Here is a 23,150-nt window from a genome sequence, read left to right on the forward strand (position 1 = left end):
TGCTTCCCCCAGGGCTGCGCACATTCCCACCCAGCTAACCGGGACTAGAAGGCAGGCGGGTATCTTACTGGGGCCCCTTGGAGCTCATTCAGAGAGGACAAGCCTTGGAACCCTGCTGAGATGTTCCCTCAAGGGCTCTAATCTATGAAATCGTTAGCAATGGACCTGTGGGGAAAACATATTCAGAGTTGATCAGTGTGATCGAGACAATGAGAGACTATTTTAGAAGTCAATGCAAGAAAGATCTTTGTAAAATAATAATACTCAGAGCCTGGAGAGGGGGTAACAGCAGAGTCTCACATGTTATTAGACACACCTTCATGATGAAAAGCAACTTGGTGGAGTATGGGTGCCCAAAAATATGTTAAAAACACTCATCGACTTTACTAAGTAGTATCACTTTGGGGAATCTGGCCCAAGAAAATAATCAGAAAATGAAAACAGGTTAATATAAACAGACAGTAATCTTGGCATTATTGGACTTTTTAAAAAATTAAATGTCCAACCCTGCAAAAAAAAATGGTTAAATAAATTATAAAAAAGTCCTTGTGGCGGAATATTTATACAATTATTAAAACTGATGTTTACGAAGCATTTTTAATAAAGGGAAAATGGCGTGCTTGGGACATAATGCTGGGTGAACACTGGATCCTGAGCCCGTATCACCCAGAGAGGACGAGGGGCAGAGCAGGGCCTGGAGTCAAATCCTCTGAGAGAGGGATCTGGGGTTGAACACGTGGAACTTCTGGTTCCTCCTTTACACCATTCGAATTTTTTCTCCCCAATTTAAAAAATTGACTTGATTTCCTTTCCTCATAGGAAAATATGAACTTGAACTACATTAGTTACTGTTGGGGGATGGTCGAGGCTTTCGGCATGGTGGCTGTAGGAAGCCACATCGTCTTCTCAGGAACATACCCAAACGAACAGTGTCCCTAAAGCCACACCAGTAGCGCCCGCCTTCCTCTCAGGGCCACCGAGAGGGCAGTCACGCCAGGTGAAGGAGCGCAGGGGGAGGGACCGTGCAGCTGGTCCCCCCTGAATTGCCAGGTCTGCAGAAGGATGTGGGGAACACCAGCCTTGAGCCCAAGTCCTGGCCTGCCAGGGACATCACACCATGACAAAGGACAGAAGTGCCCAGATAACTGACCCCCGGACTTCTCCAAGCCTCCCAGCTGGTCTGCAAGGTGGGCAGGGCTGGGGAGGGGTCCCTCTCTGATAGCCTATGGCCTTGGGGGCCTGGGAGCCTGGCCTGGGACCCGGTCCCTAGCCGCCAGGAGTAGGCTCTTTTCCCTGTCCTTTGTGAGATGGTCATTCCTGTGCCCATTTCACAGAAGAGGAGACTGAGGCTCCCCGATGGCCAGGTGACTAACCCAACTCCTGCACAATCAGTTCTGCCTTGAGGTGACATGTGGCTCTTAAAATCACCGTCCTAGGGGTGCCTGGGTGACTCAGTGGGTTAAGCCTCTACCTTTGTCTCAGGTCGTGATCTCAGGGTCCTGGGATCGAGCCCCACTTCGGGCTCTCTGCTCAGCAGGGAGCCTGCTTCCCACTCTCTCTCTGCCTGCCTCTCTGCCTACTTGTGATCTCTCTCTCTCTCTCTCACTGTCAAATAAATAAGTAAAATCTTCAAAAAAAAAAAAAAAATCACCATCCTACGCAAAGCCACACTGTCACAACCGCAGGGCTTATGGTAAAAACAGGGTGAGGAATGCAACCTCCAAAACATCAATAAGACATTAAAAAAAAAAAAAAAAAAGTTAGAAATTCGCTCAGATGGAGACACGTGAACCAGGTAAGAAACACCTCAATGCTTCAGCAAACGTGGCCCCCAGCTTGCAGGAGGCTGGAAGCTTGCCTGCGAAGGGCGTCGCGAGGGCTGCGCTTTGGGAATCACCCCAAAGAGGAGGAAGGAGGGTCCGACACGGGGTGGGGACGGGTGTGTTCCAGAGCCGCCCGCTGAGCAGAGGGCATGCTGCGGGCTGTGTATACGTGTGTGCCCGTGTGTGCGGACCCGCCAGGCCTTGAACCAGCTGGGAGCACATTTCCACATTCATCCCGTATTTCTTAAGGTCAGTGTCGCATCTGAGCAAACAGCAAAGGCCTGTTATGTTCCGATTGTGCGCTCCTCCATGGACCCCATCGGAAAACATCTGTGTTTTCCCAAGCCGCTGCAGGACGCCCCGCTGTACCCAGCCGGCGGCAGGGCCGTCCGGGGAATGCTGGCTCCTTTCCGGCATCCAGATTGTTCTTTTCCATGATATGTTTCTGCAGACTTCTCCTGCTTTTTCTCCGTGGCAGCCTGGCTCGAGGGCTGCTACCGAGGCAGGTGGGCTAGGTGGGAGTCGTGGCATGCCGTGGCGAGGAGAGGCCCATGACGGCGTGTGTGCCCTTCAAAGCTTCGGGATGAGGGAGTGTCCGAATTCCACTCCAGATCCATCACCTGCCCATGGCCTGGGCAGCTCTGGGCTCAGCTTCCTGATCTGTGAAATGGGGGCAGAGGGAGCACAGCCCTCCCTATGTGACTCTGAGGGTTATATGACGTCAGGCATCGTCAGTAAACTCAGGCACCTCCCTCCTCTACCTCCCGTAACATCTACCTCCTCCTCTTCCTCCTCTTCCTCTTTGCACGCCCTCCCCTCTTTCTGATGCTCCTATCTGCTTTCTGGTCTTCTGCGCCACAGCCCTCTTCCCCATCATCCTCATCACCGCCATCTTAGTGCAAAGAACTAAGGTCATGACCCACCAGTTCCCGGGACTCTGAACATGAACATGGGGGCAGACGTGTCAAGAGCACCAAGTTCTCAGTGCCCTCGTGGGTCGGGGGCCTGCATCCTGCTCCTTCTGGAAGCCTGGACGTCACTCATCATGGGGAGCAGACTCTTCCTGGGGGGGAGAGCAGGAGCAAAGCACTCCTTGGCTTGGTGTGGGACAGCGGGGAGTCAGAAGCAACCCTCTGGCAGGGTTTTAAATCTAATTTTTTTTTTAAAAGAATTTTAACATTCGCCTTCTTCCCTTCCTTTCTCTTTCTGAGACTGTGGATGCGATGTCTGGAGATGGAGCAACCACTTTGCTCTCCTGAGGCTGAAACGCACACCACAGGATGAGTGAGAGAAAGAGCGCGGACGGACTCCGACAGCATTACAGGGTCATTGTGTGCATTTACCTGTCTCTGGGCTCCATGTTACATGGGGCCTCGGGGTCAGGGGTGAGCCCGATTTTGCTGAGCTATTGTTTTGTTTCTATGTCATGCAGCCTCACGCAGTCTGAATCAGCACGCCACGGGGACAACAACTATTGTTATTGACCGTTTCCGACTTCACTCCCGGCTCAACCTGGATCTTTGGCAAGCATTTGCTAGCATCATTGGGCAGTCTGATGGAGACCTAACTTGAGACACAGAATTGATTGCCAAGATTCATTACAAATCTAGAATTAAAAGAAAATATGATCCAACTATCTATCCACCAATAAAAGCCAACACTTTGGCTTAGAACGCTTCATCTTTCTTTTTGCAGACACATTGAAGGATTCACTCAGTTATCACGGAACCGTACACTACACCTTGCCTTGCTATTTCTCATGTAGCTCATGCAAACACCTTTTTTCATGGCACTGAATTTGCCTCCCAGTAAAAATAATGAATCAAGCAATGAGATGACCCTGATCCTCCAATTATTCCAGACTTGCCTGCTAAGGAGCAGATCTTTGCACTTACACAAGCGGACATGCACCCCACAGACACCTGAACTGACACTTCCTGTTCAACGTGCATCTGCAAAGACTCCAAAGCTGCTGTGAGGGTGTTTTCCGGATGGCTTCCTAGGATACCTTGGAGGACATGCAGAACCCTCTCTCCCTTAATAGATACTCACATTCTTCCCAAGTATTTCTATGAAAAATCATAACCATTTTCACAATGAATTCGCACTTTTTCCCAATAACAGAAGATGCAAAACTTTAATTCTGAAATTCTACCCCATGGCCCTTGGCCCTCAACACAGCCCCTGAGCTGGCCTCAGCCTCTTTACTTTCTGCTTCCTTCCTGCGTTAGTCCAAAGTCCGGCCCATGCGGGGAGTCCCGCCTTTGGAGCAACAGTGAGTCAGAAATTATTTGTGAAAATAAATCCACTGCTGATAACGTGCGGATCATGCTAGGAGTCCTATGTTGCTCACTGAATAAAATAATGCGAGAAACAATTCCGAGAAGGTCTTCAGTCACTGCCACTGGGACCAGGCTGGCCGGGGAGTTCATATTCCCCTCCCCCTCCCCGACGCCGCTCCCCCCACCCCACCCCCACCTCTGCCCTCAGCCCCGACCAAGAGCCATCTGTGTGTGAGTCCCAAGGTGGAGTCAGCACTGCTCGATTTAAGAGAATCAGAAATACGGACTTTTACTTAAAACTTCTCATATGTTGTAAATATTTGCCACTTCTGAAAAATAAGCACAAAACAAAAAAAGGGCCCCGAAGTCAAAGGGCCCTACTTTGCGCAGAGAGGGCAGAATCCGGCCGCCACCTGCGGTCCCCGGTCCCCGGGTCAGCGCTGCCCTCCCTGCCACCCCGTCTGGTCAGGGAGACAACACACTTTTGGGAGGAGGGACACCACGTTCTGGTAAGAGCCTTTCACTTAACACTGGTGTACCCTGTGCTTTAGGCACAAATGAGGCAAATTGAGGACATTCGGCTGGGAACGAGAGAGCACATTTTTTCCGTTAAGTTGCTGAGCGGTTCATGAAGAGCCCCGGGCCATGGGAGGTGGGGCTGGGGGCGCATAAACCCCCGACAGGCAGAGGATCCACAACCTCATTCTGTCCCATCCCGTCTTCAGGGCCACGGCAAGGAGCAGAGACAGGGCCGTCACCTCCCCCGCCGTGTGGCGGCAGCAAGCTCGAGGCACTTGGGGGCTTGTTTTGGTGTCCCCCTCCCCAACTGTCCAGGCCTCCAGACCCAGATCCGGAACATGTAGAGCAAATGCCGAAGAGCAGGCTTGTCGCACTTCACCGCAGCAGGGCTGTGACGGATGTCCTCGTTGGCCTGGGGTGCTCTCGTCCCTGCCTGACCCCGGCAGCCATCCACCTCGCTTGCTTCCAAGGACTTGACTGAGTTGTCTTGTCTTGTGTTTAATCATTCAGACTTCAGTCTAGACAGGCCGACCCACCCTTCCCCGTCGGCGGGGACTGAGAGTCCCGTATCCTGGGGCCACTTCAAGTCTGCCCGAACCCCAGGGAGCCGGTTTAGAGTCCGCAGTGAAGTCCTATCAGACTGCAGGAGGGAATCATCTAGAAGACAAGACGAGGGCATTTAGCCAATGCGTCCAAGTGCAGAGCCCCTGACATGGCCTTGATTCTGTAGGCAGGACAGCGCGTCTGACCGCCCATGGGAGGGTTCGAGACACAGCTGGATGCCCTTGACTCCCGAGGCTCCAAGAACCGACCTCCGGCCCATGGCTGGGGCCCCGCCTGGGAGCTGGTCGGGAAACCAGACTCGGGAGCTGCCGGGTATAAATCTGCTCTCAGAGATGACCCCGAGGGGACACAGTTTGAGAGACACTGTCTATGGATTCTGTGTTTCTACAGCACAAGTGCATGAGGCAGACTAAAGCGGCTTCCAGAGAAGTCTGGGGGACACTGAGCTCCCGGGATGCCAGAAGTCTGATCTCACGTCCCTCGCTCAAGAGCTCAAGAGCTCTTGAGCTCAGACCCCACACCATGGCCCCCAGCACCCCGGGGCAGGGGGGCTCCTGTATCTGTCAGGCACACCAGCCGCTGTGGTTCGTGTTATTTATCCCTGACTATTGTGAATTTTTGAAGACAAGGGACTCTGTGCCTTTTTCTTTTTCTTTTCTTTCTTTTTTTTTAAAAAACTCTTCTGTCTAGATTTCCAGAACGGTTCAGATAGAAGTCACGGAATCCCACTTCCGTTGAAAATGCTGGAGTCTGCAAGGAACACAAAACCCAGCCGACAGGGGCACAAACAAGTGGAGTTGATTTTTCTTGCGTGTCAAGGGGGAAGGAGGGGGGCTTGTCCCCTCAGGAGCCAAGGCTGGCGCTGCCCACCCGTCCAGCTTTCCAGGCCCCGTGGCTCTTTGTCCTCAGTTTGGGGACCTCTTGGTCTCAAGATGGCTGCTGGAGTTTGACATTTTCAAGACAAAAGGAAAGTAAAAAGGGGAAGCCAGAGAATATGGGCTTTTTTTTTTTTTTTTTTTTCTTTTAAGCAGGAGAGCAAACATTTTCTCAGAAACTCCCTGTCAGACCTCGACGTACATCTCACCTGCGGTTGCAGCGGAGGCTGGAAAACATGGTGTCAGGCAAAGGAGCATGGGGAGGGGAGGGTCCCCTTGTAGGGCTCAGTGGTCTTCACCCAGTGGCTTTTACCACGTGGGTTTCGATTGTTGGCGTGTGTGTCCAGCTCCCCTGAAGCTGACAGAACCCCGGGAGGCAATAAACATGCCTTGAACGTGCCGGCACCATCGCAGTATGTCGCCGAAGCCAGCACACAAGGCACAATGTAAGGGCTCAGTTAACACTTCTCGGATGCATGAACCTGTAAGTATAACCCTCAGTGGCCGTGAACCTTGTTGCCTCCATGAGGATCTCGTTCCCAGAGCTGCTCATCCTCAAGCATTTGCAAGATGGCGTCATTGGCTTCATCTGGTGACTCTACCACCTTCCAGCTCTCTCCATCGTGACTTCTCTTTCCAAGCTGGAGCCGGGGCAAAGTCAAGCAGAACTTGCGTCTGAAATTCCAGTTCTCTGCGGAGCCCGCGTTGGCAGCGCGACCCTCGCGGGCCCGGGTTCTCCGCTGGCGACCGTTCCCGTAGGGCCAACTACATCAAACAAGAAACAGAGTAAGAGCCAAGCTTTGGGGTCAGGCTGAGCTGCTTGTTCTTGAAGGAGTCTCCAGCAGCCCCAAACTGCGTGCCCTCCGGTCACGGCCCCTGAGACGGGACAGGCCCAGGGAAGAGGCGATTCTGCCCGATCCGTACCATCTGACGGCTGCGAAGGGGCTTGGTCTGCTGCAGACATTTCACACGGAGCCAGGCTAGAGCTGCTGCCAAGAGCAGACAATCCACCGCTTCGCTGGAGAGCTGGGGGTTGTCAGGGCTGCATCTCTCCTTTCCTGAGCCAAACTGAAGGGTCAAAAGCTGAGGAGGTGCTGGGTCTCTCCAGGAACTGATCTGGATGGGACAAATACAGGTTTGATGTGCTGGCATAGGCCCTGGATTCAAAATAGCAGTGATCTAAATCAGGTCTGGCAGCAGGAGGGTGCGGTCCGGCCGTCCAGCCTCCCAGGGGGAGGCACCGGAGTGGGGGCGGACAGGGAGTCTGGGAACCCCTGGGTCTCGGCGCTGGAGGGTGCAGGAGCTGGAGCAGGTAAGGGCACAGGCTTCAGTGACATGCGTCCTAGGGCAGGTCTCTTCCTCTGTTTCCACATCTGCGGAAAGAGACTGAGGATTAAAAATGGGAGGGTAGACATCAAGGAGCAGCAGAGGCCCGGCAGAGCGGCTCTCAAGAAACAAATCATCAGCATGGTCATCAATACGGCCCAGTCCAAGTACCACTTCCTGCCCACACCACGGGGAAGTGGTACAGTTGCCAGATTGAGCAAATAAAGACACAGGACACCCAGTTAAAATGGAATTTCAAATAAACCATGAATACGTTTTTCATATAAATATGTCCCCAATACTGCATAGGACATACTTCTACTAAAAATTTCTTTCTTTTTTTACCTGAAATTCAAGTTCATCAGGGCATCCCGGATTTGATCTGGCAACCCTACCAAGTGGGGACCTTATGGCCATAAGGTGGCATGTAGGAGGAGGTACTCGACATACCTGAGCAGATCATGTCAAGTCCGTGTGGAGATACCTGAGCACTCAAACCAAAATTTCCAATTTGTGAAATCCAACAGCCAAGACCTAAAAGGGAAAAAAAAAAAAAAAATGCTCCTTTAGTCAATAAGCAAACCCGTGTATTGACCATGAGGGGGAGGGAGTGTCCCATCTTACCGTCTACGGCTTCTTGGCGGAAGCATCTCGAGGCCGTTGGTCCCATGTGCGCTCCTGTTCCACTTTGCGGATTGAAAGAGTAAGGCTCGGGCAGGCGGCGTGAAGTGTGAGGCTGGTGAGTGGCCGCAGACCGGGTCTGCCCGATGTATAAGCCCATTACCTTCACCAGGAGACCCCGCTCGGCAAGATCCCACCCCCTCGGTTTGGAAGGTGGTGGTAGAAAGTATCAAAAGGTATCAGGAGACCATTGCATTATCTTCATAGGATTGTTTGGTGGCTTCATAACTTCGTGTGTGTTAAGTACCGGGACCCTCTTCCTGACTGGACAAATACTATTTATTAGAATCATCACCAAGGAGACAGTAAAGCTTCATCGTTACAGTATCATTCATAAAGTCCAACAGAGCTGTTCATCCCGAGGTCCACCTCTTACCAATCTTGGGCATGTCTTTGAACTGCTCTGTGCCTCAGTTCGCTCGTCCATAAAATGGGTACATTATAGACCTCCCTGTGTTGTTGAGGATGAAACTGAGTCACACATGGAAAGGACTTCATGCAGTGCCAGGCACAAGTCAGCACACAAGGATGAGCTCGGTACATTTTAAAAGTCAGGGAAGTTGGAAGGAGAGCCTTTCTCAGGACTCTCCCTAAAGTCTGGACACATGGTGGGTCTCCTCTCCGGCCAGCCCTCCCCAGGCCCACTGTGTCCAGACTTTTCTCTCGTGTTTCCAAGAAAGCCCACAGCCCTTCTCTCGTTATTTCTATACCAGGAATAATGTGGACCCAGAAGCCAAGTGTCTTCGCAATTTCCACTTTGAAACTGGGTCTTGAGGAAAACGGTTGTCCTTCCGATAAATCCACCCACCTCATCGTTAATGACCCCGGCCCTCCCTGCCCACCCAGAGCGCCTGCCCGTCAGAGGTCAGACAGCGGTTAATGAGCTTGCCATCATTAATTAATCCATGAGGGCAATGTTTCTGGAATCCTGCACACAGCCAGGAGGCAGCGCCTTGACCCTGTTCCTGGGACCCGTGCCCCCCCCACCCCCCGCCCCCCGGCTTGTATAGCTCTGTTTGCTGCAGTCTCTCAGCCTTACCCAAACTTCAGGCTCCCTCAGGGACCAATGGGTCAAGTGCATTTTCTGAGCTCCAGGGGTGGTGTGTTCCATAGACATCTTCACAATTTCATAGACACTGCACCCCAGAACGCCCTCCAGCTGACAGCTGGAACTCGGGGCTGGGAGACAAAGGAGTCAGACTCACCCGAGGCCTCTGGGGCGGGGAAGCCCATGGCAAGGAGCAGCAGATGCTCCCGACAGCCCATGTCCTGGCTCGGAAGCCAGCGCTGGGCAGATGCTCCCAACAGCCCATGTCCTGGCTCGGAAGCCAGCTCTGGGCAGATGCTCCCGACAGCCCATGTCCTGGCTCGGAAGCCAGCTCTGGGCTCTCGTTACCTGTCCCCTTGATCTTCACACCCTGGGAGGTAGCTTTTAGCATCCCCTTCTGCTGAGAGCAAAATCTCAGCCCTGGCAAGGACATGGTCACCCAGATATGCAAGTAGCAGAGAGAGAGGGAGGGAATCCGTCCACCAGGCTGTGTTTTGTCTACTGAGGGGACTTGTCACACATGGCTCTTACACAGATTTGAAGCCCGGTGCAGAGTCAAGCTCCGGGCATCATATGCACACGCAGCTTCCTCGATGCCTACAAGGCAGTGAGGGTTTTGTCAAATCCTGGTGCGGTTTAAGCTGGTGGTTCGTGACCCACTGGTACAACCATTCACCCGTCTTTTTGCATGCAACAAGATGTTTTTAGTTTTGCAGATTGGAGCTCCATGTTGATTTTCTCACATCAGTTACACCCATTTTTACACGACCTAGAATTGCTCATTTCCAACCCTTTAAAGTGAAGCAAACAGGGCACTCAGTCACTTGAGTGGCTGCGTTCAGCTCAGTCACTTGAGCAGCTGCATTCAGCTGGGGTCATGATCCCGAGGTCCTGGGATCGAGCCCTGCATCGGGCTCCCTGCTCAGCGGGAGTCTGCTTCTCCCTCTCCCTCTGCCGCACCCTCCCCTCCGCCTGCCGCCGCTTATACTCACTCTCTCTTCCTCTCTCAAATAAATAAATTAAGTCTTTTTTTTTTTTTAAGATTTAAAGTGAAATAAATAACTGAAGCCAAGGGTGCCTGGCTGACTCAGTTGGAAGAATGTCACTCCTGATCTTGGGGTTCTGAGTTCAAGTCCCACGTTGGGTGTAGAGATTACCTAAATGAATGAATAAATACAAACTTAAAAGAACTGACAAACATTTGCCAAACTTCAGAATGTAGAACTCTTCACGGTTCAGGTAGTTTTGAATCTTTGCAGTCACCTCTCCCATACCTCATTCTCCAGCAAGATTTTTAGCGACTCACATTGCTCAAGTCATTCCAAAGCGCCTGACTAATTTTTCACATAAATGACTATTACCTTTCTTTTCACACTTAACGGTTTTTCATCTTGTATAATAACTCCCTTGAATTACAGAATTAAAATTACAAGTGTAACCAGCATGAGCAACTTCGGGAACCAATCGGTCTGACTTGGTACCAAGAACCCAGGTGACTCATTAGAGCCCCAGGAGCAGAACGGGAGGGCTCAGGGGGGGTGTTGTTGATCACCCTCAGACACTCAAGGTGCTGCGGGCATCCACACGGTGTTTATAGAGGCGGCGGGGGTGGGGGGTGGTTCTTGCGACACTGAGGCAGGTAAAGGACATTCCCACTCCCTTGTCCAGCTGGAGGTAATGGGAGCTGTGGCTGCTGCAGCGATTTCTACATATTCAGTGGGAGGGCCCAGCATTAATGTCTGACACCATGGCAACACCTCAAACATCCCATATTTGCAGTCTAAAGATTAGCTAGTGCGTATGAAGTCACTCAATTTTTACCAGGAAGCTTTCCTGAAAAATATGAATTCCTACTCCACGTCCTCTTAGAGAAGTGCCAAGCCACCAGGAGGACTGGGTTGGAGGTCCGCCTCCTGCTCTTCTCAAGGCGTTCCTACACCCTTGCTGGGGTGGGGGGTGGGCTGGGGAGGAAGGGGGCACATTGACAAGACTGAATCCATTCAGTGGCTTAGGGTGGGCTGGTTGGTGTCACATAAGAAGGCACCTGATGGACAGAAAATTAATCTTATCTACTTGCAAATGTAGAATTTTAATCTCCATTTTACAGATGAGCAAATAGACTCAGAAGTGAAGTAACTTGCCCAAGGTCACACAGCTGGTAAGTAAAAGAACTGAGAGTTTCCCTCAGTTTAAACGGTGTGTGCTTTCCACTGAAAAACTATGGCCCTTGAGCTATGCTGGGTGGAGCGGGTTGAGTTTAGTCGGTTTGAGTTAGATTAGGTAGGGTTAGGTTGAGCTGGGCTGGTTAGGCTGAGTGGGTTTGAGTTAGGTTGGGTTAAATTGGGCTGAACTGGGCTGTGTTGGGTTGAGTTGGTTTGAGTTAGGTTGCCTTGGACTGGGTTGAGCTGGGCTGGTTAGGTTGAACTGGTTTTAGTTAGATTAAGTTGGATTGGGTTGAGCTGGGCGTTGTTGGGCTGAGTTAGGTTGGGTTGGGTTGGGTTGAGCTGGGCTGGGCTGGTTAGGTTGAATTGGTTTGAGTTAGACTAGGTTGGATGGGGTTGAGCTGGGCTGGTTAGGCTGAATTGGTTTGAGTTAGACTAGGTTGGACTGGGTTGAGCTGGGTTGGGTTGGGTTGGGTTGAGTTTGGTTGGGTTGAGCAGGTTGGGGTTAGATTAGATTGAGTTGGCATGGGGTGCATTGAGGAACACTGAGTCACACTGACCCCTCTGCTAGGTACTTTGGTTTCATAAGAAAGAAGCAAAACATCTCCATAGACTTTAAGCTCCTTGAGGGCAGAAACAGGTAAAAATATACAAGAAACAGACCAGAATAATATGTAACTCATTGTTAAAATGTGGTCAAATTATCAGGCTAAGTCACATCTCTCCTCGAGCAACTCCACAGGGCATGAGGCACCCCTAGAAGCTGTGAGGGAGGAGGAGCCTTCCTGTCACGTTGTTTAAGATCTAACTCTCCTCCTGGTCATGGGTCACAGAAGTCCCAGTACCAACCCCTTCATGTGCAAATCACACACTACAACCCCTAAGCTCAGCAGATGTCAGCAGAGAGAATGACCTTTTACTGAGCACCTGTCATGTGCAAGAAGTTGTTCACATACCCTCTTGTTCGTTTCAAAATCTCACACCAGCTGCTTCTCAGAAGGCATGATCCCTACCTTTTTCCACACGGAGAAACTTGTCCACATTTGCACAGCTGATCACAGACGGCCATTAGACTTAGATCTAGGTCTGCAGGACTCCCAGAGGCTCACTCTTCCACGTCCTCACAGGCAGGATGGCAGAAATCAGCACCAGCAGGCTGATCCCGCCTGGGCAGCTGGAAGGGCTCCCTCTGGAAGGAGGAGGGAGACTGGCATGAGAATGACCTTTAGACCAAAGAAGCCTGCTGCCCTGCGGCGGGCGCTAGGGACAGATGTGGCCAGCAACCGGAACAGTAAGGTGAAGGGTCCAGTGGGCGGGTCTTCTGACCCTCTCTCCATCTGATTTATAAACCTCTGTGCTCGCAGCCATCCCTATGGGTGGCATACGAGGTAATGCATGTCAGGTGTTTCATATTCAAACTGACAGAGTTTCTCTTTTCTTGGTGAATTAGGCAAACATTGATGGAGCATCTACACTGGGCCAGGCTGGGGGGAGGGTCAGAAGGCAGGGTCCTGGAGGGGCAGCTCTGTGTCTGGGGACACCTCCGTCCCCTGCCACTTCCATGCTGGGCGGTGATAGGGAGAAGAAGGGTGAGAATAGCAGAAGCTCAGGGTGGCTGTGAGGGCTGAAAGCCACAGTGTGCGTGGGACACGCCGCACGGGGCTGCGGCACAGACAGCCCCCGGGGCCAGCACTGTTACCACCTTCTCAAACATTATATTCTGTATCAAGGTCATGGCCAAACCCACACAGGGCTGGGAGTACCTTCCTTCTGGAGGGAAAGCCACCGCAGATTCTACATGTCATTTTCAAGAGCAGCCTGCCTCGGACAGAGGGACGGAGACATGTGTGGCAGAGCGAGCGCGTCTCAAGGGAGCGTCTTGATGGCGGGTCTCTGGGTGTTCACCCTACGGTTCCTTCAACATTTCTGTCGTTTTGATAATTTTTATGATGCGACATTGACAGTGAAGTGCAGTCTGTTCCAGCCTTCTAGGGGAAGGTGGTTGAAGCACCCTTTCTTCTCATTTCTTTTAGTTTCTTAAACCTTTTTGCTCATAACCGTTCAGTTTAAAATGCATGAACAATTACTACTGTCCGGTTCACAAAGCCCCCACACAGCAGCGTCTCGTTCCGCAGATGGGGAAGTCTATTTAAACCCGGGCTGAGAAGGGTGGGGATGTGTGTCCATAAGGGATGTCTCAGACCTGGACTCTGGAGCAAGCACATTGAGAGGATCTGGTTTCTTGGCCGCTTCTCCCGGAGCTGCCTCTGTTTACCAGGGCTCGGGTTTAAATCTTTCCGATCAAAGCCTTCTTTGCAGGAGGGACAATAGTCCCTTTCTCACTCCTGGGTTTTTTAAGTCCCAATGGCATATCCAAGCCAAACACTGACCCCAGCCAAACTCAGGGACCTTAACGCAGCGATGGAGAGCATGGAGTTTGAGGGCTCAGCCCCTAGGCGGACCTCCTGGGTCTGATTCCCACTAACACTGCGATGGGCTGGCTCTTTGCACCTCCATCTCCTCATCTGGAAAACGGGAAGGACCGCTGTTGGCTTGTTGGAGAATCAACAGAGGCATTACGTACAAAGAGCTGAGACCAGATGAGACCAGCGTGTAGCCCGTGACAAATAATTGTTCCCTATTATTAGTAACAGCTGGGTAACATGTCTGAGCCTCATTTCTTCATCTGTAAAGTGTCCATGGAGATTATATACTGTGTTTTTGTGAAGATAACAGGACCCTCCTCCTGGGGCTTCTGGAGGATGAAAAGCCACTGACCATGCAGGGGAAGTTGTTTAATAGAATGTCCAGACTCCATAAACGATTGCTACATGAAAGATCCAATTTGAGGTGTACAATGGGGCACTTGTCCTCGCCTCTGCTGCAGGAATGCGACATGCTTGAGGCTGAAAACGTGAGCTATCCTATGAAACGCACAAAGAGAAAGACAGGGAGAGACCAGCCAGTCTGCTTCTCACGTGCCTTGGGCCCTGTTCCGCTGACTCCCAGACGGCCGTGACCTCGATACTGTGTGTGCGCCGCTGGCTGGCCCGACCCCCCTTCTCATGACCGCGCGCCTCCCTGGGATGACCTACATTTCCACGGTGGCGGCCGGAGCAGACATTCCAGGGTAATTAACACACACACACACACACACACACACAGAGCTGGCCCGGGCCTGGCAGTGGCTGGCATGCTCGCTGTCTAGACAGAGCTGGGAGCTGAATGGCCTCCTGCCGTGGGACGCAGCAGCCTGGGGCTCTGTCACCGGGCCAGCCACCACCACCCCTCCCCACTTTAAACAGAGGCATCCAGCCAAGACCCTTCCGAGGAGGGCATCCTGGGGGATCATCAGGCAAGAGAGCCACGCAGGAAGCTCAAAGCACTGTCACTTATCGTCACAAGCAATGGGAACGAGCCTCTCCAAAAACAGCTAGGTAAGCCTATTCCAGGACACCCCGACGCGGGGCCTGGGAGCGGCACCGACGAGCTTGCTGGAGGAGCCCGGCTGATGGCAGGCGGCGACTGTCAGTGCGTGTTATGTTTTGCAAAGCAGGACTCGGAGCGGCGGGTCATGGGGGTGGCAGCTGTGTACGCAGGCGGCACGTCCCGGAAGCCCAGCGCGCCCTCCAGCCCTTACAGCCAGACCCTGGGTTCTGCACACGCCGACTGACGGCCGGCGCGCCAATGCGATCCGGACTCGTACCATTGGCATAGCACCAAGATTCCGACCCTTCACCCCCCCAAATCCCAAGGCACCCCCCTGGCATTTCCCAGACGTTGATCGTGGGGGGACTGCCTTATCGGTTTGGGCACCGGCACTATAGTTTCCCGAGAATTACTCTTCCAGTTGACACACCCTTTTCACAAAAGCAAACTTATTTTCATTTTTTAAAATTTTGTTTATCTGAGAGAGAGGCATGCGCATGTGCGTGCAGGGGAGGGGGCTGGGCAGAGGGAGAGAAATCCTGAGCAGGCTCCACGCCCAGTTGGAGCCGAGGTCCGGCTTAATTTCACCACCCTGAGGTCACCACCTGAGCGGAATCAAGAGGCGGACATTTAACTGACTGAGCCACCCCCAGCCTTGCTTCTAAATAAAACCGTGTATCCCTGCTGTGGGTGGAGACACGGACACAGACGGCGGCTGTGGAGATCAACACATCAGTACGAAACATTTTTTTTTTTTAGTTTTTTTTTTTTTTTTAAGATTTTATTTATTTAGGGGCACCTGGGTGGCTCAGTGGGTTAAGCCGCTGCCTTCAGCTCAGGTCATGATACCAGGGTCCTGGGATCGAGCTCCACATCGGGCTCCCTGCTCAGCGGGGAGCCTGCTTCCCCCTCTCTCTCTGCCTGTCCCTCTGCCTACTTGAGATCTCTGTGTCAAATAAATAAGTAAAATCTTTTTTTTTAATTAAGATTTTATTTATTTATTTGTCAGAAAGAAAGAGAGAGAGAGCACAAGCAGGCAGAGGCGGAGAGACAAGCAGGCACCCCACCAAGGCAGGAGCCCAATGTGGGACTCGATCCTAGGGTCCTGGGATCATGACCTGAGCTGAAGGCAGCTGCTTAACTAACTGAGCCACCCAGGCATCCCAACATGAGACATTTTTTTAACTGGCTTCTGTACCACAGGACCGATCATCATACCTGCCGATGACATATGCTCCCAGAACTGGCCAGTCCTGTCTGGGATCAGCTGCTAATTTACCGAGTAAGGACACTGAAGTTCGGAAGGGGACATGTTTTCCCTCAGCTCACTCAGGGATCCAGGACACCTGGACTCTGATTCACCTGGACCTGGCCGGACGATCATCTTCCCAGCTGCCTACAGAACCATGTGGAACCGTGGTCTGTCTCCACAGGGACAGGAGCAGCCCCACATCCTGGGGCCCAGCCCCTGAGCCCCCAGGCCCCTGGTCCACGATCCCAGCAGAGGTCTCCCACCCTCCACGTCCTCAAGTCAGGCAACTGCTGGTATAACAAGTGCCCCAAATGCTAAGCAAAAAGCCAGACAAGAATGCATCAGCTTCATACAAAATTATTTTCAGTTGCATGGTGCTCAGCCTCACAATCCGTCCCGTTTCCTCTTCAAAGGGGATGTGTGTGCCTTTACACACACACCCTTTTTCTTCTTCCAACAGTTACAGCAAATTTCATGGGACGAATCGGGATCCTGTTTGTGTTGAATCGCGTACAGACGTGCGGCTGGTCTCCCTTCTCCTTCTTGCATTTTCCTCGTGCTCCTGACCCCACGGTGGGGCTGGGCGGGCACGAGGAACCTGGCAGAGGTCCAGAACCAGAGTCGCATTACCGGATCTGGCTCAGGCTGGGAGCCCGCGCCACAAGGCGGGTGGAGGGAGCTGCTTCCCTCCGGAGAGGGGTTTCTTCCTCCAAGATCCCCTTTGCCTGGATGCCACCAGACACACGATCCAAGCTGGCCTGTCAGGGCCTCTGGGGGAATGAAATGGACTCTGCAGGAAGCTTATGATCTGTTCTCTGACGTCCCCCAGCTCTGGAGGCAATGGAGGCTCAGGGCTGTGGGAGGCCATCTCTGTTGTCATTTGGAACCCAGCCTGCTTTGGAATGAAACCAACTAGAAATAGGAAGAGCGTAGAGATTGTGGGAGAAGAGTCAAGTCTTGCTGCTGTCAAATGACTCCCTAGATACAGCCGTGCCTGAAGGTTGCCAAACTGCTCGACTTCGAAGCTGCGCGTGTCAAAAAATTTCCTGGGGTTTTGTTGCTATTGTTGTTGTTAATCTGGTTTTTTATGTTTCCTTCTCTTGTTCAAGTCACAGTCAGGAAACGTCCCTCTGGGTATCTTGCCCACCTTTCTTCCCCTCGACCTTCATGTCCTGCCTTAATCTGGGATGCTAGATGTGACAGAGACAGAGGAACCCTGATGAAACATTTGATCTTTCAAGGCTCAGTTCAGGATTTGCCTCCTCCAGGAAGCCTTCCCTGATGCCCTAGCACGCTTTCCCAGGCTGTTCAAAATCCCATCTCTCTCACCCCACAGCCTTCTGTGAAGAGAGCACTGTGGGTAAGAGACAGACTCTGGAATCCAGAAATCCCTGATTAGAATCCTGGCTCTACCTCTCCCCCCCCCCCAAATTTTTATTTATTTGACAGAGTGAGAGAGGTCACAAGGAGGCAGAGACGCAGGCAGAGAGAGAGGGGGAAGCAGGCTCCCTGCTGAGCAGAGAGCCCAATGCAGGGCTTGATTCCATGACCCTGAGATCATGACCTGAGCCGAAGGCAGAGGCTTAACCCACTGAGCCACCCAGGCGCCCCCCAGCTCTACCTCTTACCTGTTGTGTGACTTTAAACAAACAGCAACCTCTCTGTTCTTTGGTTTCATCATCTATAAAAATTAGAGTTCACATGGGTACCTAAACCACAGGTTTGTTATGAGAATTAAACAGGTTAACCCACATAACGGACTGAGAGCAGAACCCAGCAGGTGACTGGTACTTAGAACTCCCCATCATTCTTACAGCCTGTCTTGACCGCTGTTGTCATTGGCTCAGGCTTGCTTCCCTCAAACCACAGCCCTTTCTCATCCTTTGATTTCAATACCTTTGCCTCCGTGGGCCTCACACAGTGCCTGGCACACAGCGAGCATTAAGGAATGTTGGCAGACCGGTGTGTGCCCCCAGATTAATAGGCAAACCCATACTCCCATCCTTTCTTCCACCTGTCGGGAAGAACTTTGACTTGGCTGGCTCATTTCTGGTCTTTGTCCTACAAGCAGGATTCATGGGTGACAGGGAGGGCAGAGAAGCAGAAGCAAAGGGGAAATGAAGAGAAGCACGAGGTAGAGGGGAAGGGGGTGCGGGCAAGCGAAAGGAGAGTGCACTGGGGGAGCACCTGCGGAGCTTCTCCCACTTGGCTGTGCTTTGGGGACACCTGGGACTTAGCAAAGGGCGTACCCAAGGGCCGGGGATTCTGGCCCTAACCATCTGGGTGGGGCTGGGAGCCACTGGGATAGAGGGTGTCACAGAGCGTCCGTGTGCATCAAGAATGTGAGCACCTTGAGCGTTTTTGAGAGATTTCAGCAAAAACAGAAACTGCCTTGCAATTATTTCTGCCGCTCAGCCGGTTGTTTATTCGAATGACCCAATTGTGAGACTGGGCGCCAAGGTGACCTGCCTCATCTGACATGAGTGAACAAAGAAAGAGGAGGACCAGCTCGCAACACTCTCACCGGGGGTCCCAGACGCACGGCGGCCAGAGGCAGGGATGCGATGCTCACAGACAGGGACCCATGGGGGAACAGCATGGCCTCCTTGGTGAGGGTGGGGAGGGGGCGTTACTGCATCCTCTCTTCCCTGCATGAAGTGGGGGAGGCCAGTGGCTCGAGGGTTTCCGAGTCTCAAGTAGAAAAATTAGTGTGACTCAAAGTCTTGACTAGGGAGCCAGCTAGATGGACAGATGGACGGTTCTGTATGAACCTCCCTGGGGGAGAACTTTGGGGGACGGTGTCTGAGGGTGCGCATGTTCCTCTCTGTCTCTCCATCTCCCTCCTCTTTTCTCCCTGGTCTGGTTGTGTAGCACGGCCACCTATGGGAGACTGCTCCAGGACGGGGGGCGCGTGCCGGCAAGTCTTTGGGCCTGCACCACCCCACCCTTCTCTGATCCGCCCTCACCAGCTCCTCCTCTGGGGGTGGGCAGGGCCCTCCTCTGTCACAGCTGCACGGGCTTTCGGTTCTCCATACCCAGTGAGAACCAGCCTCACCCAGAGGTCTTGGCACAGCATGCCTTGGTGGCCCGAGATTTGCACCTGTCTCAAGTCGCAGGTGACAGGGATGCGGCTGGTCTCAGCACCAGGCTCCGAGGACCCCGACCTAGAGCCCGCCACTGGCTCCAGCGTTGCGGTTCCGGGGCCCTTTTCCGGGTCCCCAGGGGACTCCCACGCACACCGCCGTCAGAGCAGTGCTAGGGTAAGGCAGCGTGACCCCTGGCAGGGTCCAGACAGGGCCTCCCAGTGCCACCCCACAGTCCGTTCCCCTGCCTGCAAAGAGGGTGTGGAGAAACAGTTCTTCACGGTCCCTCGTGTTTCTGTGTGTCTTAGGAGCAGGGGGCAGGGAGCTTTTCCTCAGGAGTCTCTTTCCCAGGCAAACAGCGGGGTGCTGAAGGACAACATCCGTCTCCCCAAGTCTCTTGAATACAGAGGGCCCCCCTCTCCACTTCTCCACCCCACGGTCACTGCCCTGGGTGACCTTCGTCACTCCGTGCAGGGGCCCCTCCACTGTCGCGCTGCTCCCATCTACCCACACCCCCTCCTCGGCACAGCTGGGATCTCAGCACGGGGAGCAGTATACAGGGGCTACAGGGAAGGGGGGGGTCCGTCTACACCACCACTATCTTAGAATAGTTAGGACTAGACCCCTTGAGACCTGGCTCGAATCCTGGTTCTCCCACAAACTAGCGAGTTCCTCTCTGTGCCTCTGTTTTTCTCATCTGTGTAGTGGGTATGATACCTACGTTAGACGGCTATCCTACAGAGTAAATGAGATAATACAAATAAAGCACTCATGAATGCCAGCTGCTGTTAAATCCTTCTCCAGTCGGGTCCCTGCTCTCCACCCCCTCGGACACCGCCTCTCCCAGCCGCCATCCTCGCTCCCGCGGGCCACGGCCCAGACCCGCGGTGTCCAGTCTCCAGCCTCGCTCTCACCTGACTCGCTCTCCGTGCAGCAGCCACCGTGAGGTCCCCACACAAAACACAGGACGTCTAGCTGCGTGCGAGTTTCGGATCAGTAACAAATACATTTTTAGCCTCTGTATGTCTCAGTTGAGCCCACACTTATGCTAAAAACAAAACGTATTCGTTATTGATCTGAAAATGAAACTTTACTGGGCACCTTGTACTTTGGTTTGCTAAATTTGGCAACCCTGAGTGAGGGAGACTTATGTAGAGTACAAACAACACCCTTTGCTCCTTGCTCAAAACCCTCAGTGATTTCTCTTCACAATTAGAATATAATCTGTATCCTATGCTGACCTACGGGGCGCGCCCGGCCTGGCCCCTGGGCACGGCTCTAACTGCATTTTCCTGCGGACTGTTATTAACCATTTTTGCAACATCAGTGGCCAGACAGCGTCCCTGTCAGGTCTCACCGCCGCCCTCCCCCGCCAGGATCCATCAGTGGCTGAGTCCTCCCGAAGGCACACAACGGAGAGGGGGGGCGGTTGGGAGGTTTGTCTGGAGCCTCAGGAGGAGGCACTGCCCTCTAGGCATCTTGATTTCCAGCTCTGACCTCCAGAAAGGTAGGAGGGAAAACACCTGTTGTTTTGAGCCACCAAGGGTGTGAGCATTTGGTCTTCGAAACTAAAGCAATGTTTAAAAGTTCCCCTTTGGCTGAAACCTGCAGGACCGACAGGGCGGGGAAGAAGCAGGGAGCCACAACAGAAGCTGTCCCCGGGTCCCCCCTGGGGCAGGCTAACAGCTTGAGTCAAGGCAGTGACAAAGGGGAGACAGGAAGGGGGGCATGGAGATATGTTCCAACTGTCACAGAGGCTCCCACTTATCACCACTGCCTGCCTTCTGCTGGCCTGATGCAAATTACCCCAAGTTCAAGCCCAAGTTCAGCCCTGGTGCTGGTTGTCATCACTGTCACCGTCTTATAAAGGAGGAACCCAAGGAATAGAGAAGGGAGCCCACAGGCCTGGGATCACACAGCTTGAGGCACAGGGTCAAGATTCTACCCCCAGCGGGGCAGGGGCGAGCCCGCGTGTGCCACCGTTGATCATGCAGAGCAGTGGCGGGCTGAGGCTGGAGGGGGCAGGTGGTGACGGAGGCAAGGAAATGAGTGGCTTCTTATTAATTAATAATTAATAAGGAACTAAATCCTGGGTGGTGCTGCTCCCAAAAAGGGGGCCTGATGGCCAGCTTCGGGGAGGGGAAGCCATGTGTCTCCAGAAGGAAAACGGCCAAGGTACTCCCAGGAAGCCCATGGGGGCAGAAAACTCTGCCAGGCCGGCGCCCGGAGCCCACGAGCCCACTGCAGTCGGGGTCAGTGTCAAAAGGCAAACAGAGGTTCCTGGGGGCATGCAGTGGGTTAAGGCTCTGCCTTCGACTCGGGTCATGATCTCAGTGTCCTGGGATTGAGCCCCAGTCGGGCTCTCTGCTCAGCGGGGATCCTGCTCCTCCCCCCACCTGCTTGTGATCTCTGTCAAATAAACAAATAAAATCTTTAAAAGAAAAAAAAAATGGAAGAAGAAGGCCAACAAAGTCCCCGGCGGCCTGGCCAGAATCCCACAGACTGAGAAAGGTGGGTTCCGGCGTGGTGTCTCAGAGGCGGTGGGCTGTCTTGGCGTGGGGGTCGGATCCCTTCCACTCGGCGACGGGTGTTGGCTTCTCTGGGAAGCCATAGGTTTTCCGACGGTTTTCCCGGTGCAGCTCTCCCGGGAGAGCTCCTTCTCCCGAACCCCCAACTTGGACGAAAGAATGCCACTTCGCAAAAGAGTGCTAGGGTTTTCCGTGGAAGTGTGAGTCATCGCCATCCCAGAGCCGTCCAACCCTCGGGCGTCTTCAGCCACCCCATCTGCCCCCAGCTTGGTCTCATGACCAGAAAATTCAGGAACATTCCAGAAGCTCGAATTCTATGGCATCTGCTAAGGTGGTCAGAGCTTGGAGGTCGCAGCCATTCGTGGCTGGGTCAGTGAGCGCTGAGTGCAGACGTTTCACGAGCAAAACCTGTTTTCCTCATTTTGAACCTTTCAAAAGCTCTATTCGGAAAAAGGAGCCCCAGGACACCTGCAGCACTAAGTAAATTAGCGTAATTTGATGACAGCGCTGATGCCTGCTGCCCCGTACGCGGAGTGTGGTTCTTAGCCTTGGTCAAAGGTAAAAACGGCCTCTGTTCATCAAGTTGGAAATTATCACGTTCTGGAAAAACTAAGCTAAAGAAGGAAGGGAGAGGAAGAAAAAACGCTTCGGACCCTCCGTGAAGGCAAATCCACACCTTTTCAGCAGCAGGTCTCCCATCTGTGGAGGGGCAGGGGTGTCAGCGGCGGCCGTGGGTCTGTATTTCAGTGAGCGACTCACAGAAATGGAACGTAGTGGGCCCTCAGTCTGTCCCGAGCTCCCACCACGCCACGAGCTCTACGTAAGTCCAAGAGAGGCATGTGGAAGGTGCTAGAAGGGAGGTTACGGTGCTTCAAAGCAGAGGCCTAAAGAAAACAAGAAAGGGGCTTCTCACATCTCACGTAAGTCTGGCGCAGAGTAGGTGCTCAACAGATATGTTGGGGATGTTATTGTTAAACCTCTGAGGCCTAAGAATCGGTGCCTTTGGCAAGGCAGCCCTGAGGAAGACAGACTTGCCCACTGACAGCGGTGGTGATGGTCGGCTCGGGGAGGGGGGAGAAGAATGTTCCAGGCTCAGCCACAGTCCGAGCTCACCCTTCTGATTACACAGTTTCAGAATGAGCACGTGTCAGATTGTGGGGTGCATGGGCTGGGAGGGGCTGTACCCCCTGAAGGCCCAGCCCGGCAGTGAGCCCAGGACAGCTGCAGTTTTCTGGAAGGCAAGGAAAGAAGGGAGGGAGAGAGAGAGGGACAGGAGGAGGGGGCGGCAGGGGAAGGCAGAGGAAGGGCGGCAGGGAGTGGGGGCAGTGGAGGGAGGAGAGCGCTCCTCTTTCTCTGAACGTGGCTTCTTCAGGTCGCACAGCTAACTGGACGTCTCTGGAGATGCCGCTCAGAGGGAGCCACTGTTTGTAGGGTGATTGGTCCCTTCTGCAGCTCGTGTTTTCCCAGTGGCTGGTCGGGGCCATTGGCCCTCCCCGCAAAGAGGCATCCTTTGCCCTGAAGGATTTCACAAACTGCAAAGGAAAGGGGGCTCAGGCCAAGGGCTGTGTCACTTGGGAG

General features: G+C 53.1%; 2 long non-coding RNA genes across 3 annotated transcripts; both read right to left on the bottom strand.

Moving 5' to 3' along the window:
- Positions 1–4,392: 4,392 nt before the first annotated feature.
- Positions 4,393–8,872, bottom strand: LOC132022825 (uncharacterized). Of its 2 annotated transcripts, XR_009405748.1 has the most exons (4): positions 8,014–8,872; positions 7,840–7,923; positions 6,988–7,436; positions 4,393–6,828 (listed from the first exon to the last, which is right to left on the bottom strand). It is a non-coding gene; the product is annotated as an uncharacterized LOC132022825 (long non-coding RNA). The 2 variants fall into 2 exon arrangements; XR_009405747.1 differs by having other exon boundaries at positions 4,393–7,436.
- A 1,244-nt stretch (positions 8,873–10,116) lies between these two features.
- Positions 10,117–20,006, bottom strand: LOC132022826 (uncharacterized). Its single transcript, XR_009405749.1, has 3 exons — positions 19,959–20,006; positions 12,294–12,469; positions 10,117–10,275 (listed from the first exon to the last, which is right to left on the bottom strand). It is a non-coding gene; the product is annotated as an uncharacterized LOC132022826 (long non-coding RNA).
- Positions 20,007–23,150: the final 3,144 nt, after the last annotated feature.

This window comes from Mustela nigripes, chromosome 7 (genome assembly GCF_022355385.1).
Source record: "Mustela nigripes isolate SB6536 chromosome 7, MUSNIG.SB6536, whole genome shotgun sequence".
Classification (NCBI taxonomy): Eukaryota; Metazoa; Chordata; class Mammalia; order Carnivora; family Mustelidae; genus Mustela; species Mustela nigripes.